Consider the following 2,498-nt stretch of genomic DNA (forward strand, 5'->3'; position numbering starts at 1 on the left):
TTGGCTTAGGGTTTAAATGTTCCTTTAACGTATCAACAATTTGGGCATACGTTTTGTCTGCTGGCTTTTCTGGAGTAAGAAGATTCCTCAGCAGACCGTATGTTTTTGCCCCCATAGAATTTAATAAGGTTGCTGCCTTTTCGTCATCTTTCACCTTGTTTACTATGCAATAAAGTTCATGCCTTTCTACATATGCGTCCCAATCTTCTATGTCGGCAACAAATTCTGACAACCGAGCTTCTTTAGCCATTTTTAAAACTACTGAAGAGGTTTTCCCGCCTTTTTCCACTAGATGGCGCTGTTATTTTTTTCTAAGAGAAAAACTTTCCCCCTTTTGTCCACTAGATGGCGCTGTTCATTTTAAACTGCTGAAGAGAAAAACTTTTCCCCTTTGTCCACTAGATGGCGCTTTTCCCGCCTTTTCTCCCTCTGCTGTCAACGACGTCTCTCCAGGTTCGTTATTTTTTTTTCTTGCAGCTCCCGTTATTGCCACCGCCGCTATTACAACGACCTTCCCCTCTCGTGGCCCGCTAGTCCTCGTGGCTCCGTTTGTTCCCCAGATCGCCTGCCCGTTCTGGCCCTTGCAGCTCGCGTTCCCCGGGAAAGATTGCAGTTTACCTGACCCTGGGTGGACTTTTGCCCCGTGGCTGGAACGCCGGTTCAGCCTCTTCTCTCAGCTGCCGCAGCCTCCGCTGGAACCTCTCTCTCTCGCTCCGTTGCTGCCGCTCCTCCTGAATTGGGCGGCCTCCTTCGATCGACACTGGACTCTGCAGGCTGGTAAGAAGCTTCTCTCCCCGTACTGCTACCGATCCTTTGTTGCACCTTGTACTGGTGAGTTCGAACGTTCCTAGTCGCCAGTGTAAAGTATGCGCATATACTTGATACAAAAAGGAAGAGACAGCTTGGAAGGGTTTAACTTAGGTCTTTACTTCATACCCACAGGCGGGAACTGAGGGGAGATCAGTACCCGCAGTACTATTTATACCCCTATGGCCAGGAGTGGTACTACGGTATCACTACGCCCTACAAAGTAGTGCTGCCCTGGCCATAGGGTTAAAGTAGCATACATATTACACTAGCTGAAGTGCCCGGCGGTGCCGAGGGTCTTTTGAGGGCATGTTGTTGTTGGAAGAGAGAGTGAGAGCGACTGGGGGGGGGGTGGAAGAGAGAGAGCGACTGGGGGGGGGAAGAGAGAGAGCGACTGGGGGGGGGAGAGAGAGAGCGACTGGGGGGGAAGAGAGAGAGAGAGCGACGGGGGGAAAGAGAGAGAGAGAGCGACTGGGGGGGAAAAGAGAGAGAGAGCGACTGGGGTGGAAGAGAGAGAGTGACTGGGGGGGAAGAGAGAGCGCGACTGGGGGGGAAGAGAGAGCGCGACTGGGGGGGAAGAGAGAGCACGACTGGGGGGGAAGAGAGAGCGCGACTGGGGGGGAAGAGAGAGCGCGACTGGGGGGGGAAAAGAGACCGCGCGACGGAGGGAAGAGAGAGAGCGAGGGGGGGAAGAGAGAGAGAGAGCGACTGGGGGGGAAAAGAGAGAGAGAGCGACTGGGGTGGAAGAGAGAGAGTGACTGGGGGGGAAGAGAGAGCGCGACTGGGGGGGAAGAGAGAGCGCGACTGGGGGGAAGAGAGAGCGCGACTGGGGGGGAAGAGAGAGCGCGACTGGGGGGGAAGAGAGAGCGCGACTGGGGGGGGAAGAGAGAGCGCGACAGGGGGAAGAGAGAGAGCGACGGGGGGAAGAGAGAGAGCGACTGGGGGGAAGAGAGAGAGCGACTGGGGGGAAGAGAGAGAGAGCGACTGGGGGGAAGAGAGAGAGAGCGACTGGGGGGAAGAGAGAGAGAGAGCGACTGGGGGGAAGAGAGAGAGAGAGCGACTGGGGGGGAAAAGAGAGAGAGAGCGACGGGGGGGAAAAGAGAGAGAGAGCGACTGGGGTGGAAGAGAGAGAGTGACTGGGGGGAAGAGAGAGCGCGACTGGGGGGGAAGAGAGAGCGCGACTGGGGGGGAAGAGAGAGCGCGACTGGGGGGAAGAGAGAGCGCGACTGGGGGGGAAGAGAGAGCGCGACTGGGGGGGAAGAGAGAGCGCGACGGGGGGAAGAGAGAGAGCGATGGGGGAAGAGAGAGAGCGACTGGGGGGAAGAGAGAGAGCGACTGGGGGGAAGAGAGAGAGAGCGACTGGGGGGGAAGAGAGAGAGCGACTGGGGGGGAAGAGAGAGAGCGACTGGGGGGAAGAGAGAGAGCGATGGGGGGGAAGAGAGAGAGCGACTGGGGGGGAAGAGAGGGAGCGACTGGGGGGGAAGAGAGAGAGCGGCTGGGGGGGAAGAGAGAGAGCGACTGGGGGGGAAGAGAGAGAGCGACTGGGGGGAAGAGAGAGAGCGACTGGGGGGGAAGAGAGAGAGCGACTGGGGGGGAAGAGAGGGAGCGACTGGGGGGAAGAGAGGGAGCGACTGGGGGGGAAGAGAGAGAGCGACTGGGGGGGGAAGAGAGAGAGCGACTGGGGGAGAAGG

Source organism: Somniosus microcephalus, chromosome 14 (assembly GCF_052327205.1).
Source record: "Somniosus microcephalus isolate GS21.2 chromosome 14, FLI_Smic_1.0, whole genome shotgun sequence".
Classification (NCBI taxonomy): domain Eukaryota; kingdom Metazoa; phylum Chordata; class Chondrichthyes; order Squaliformes; family Somniosidae; genus Somniosus; species Somniosus microcephalus.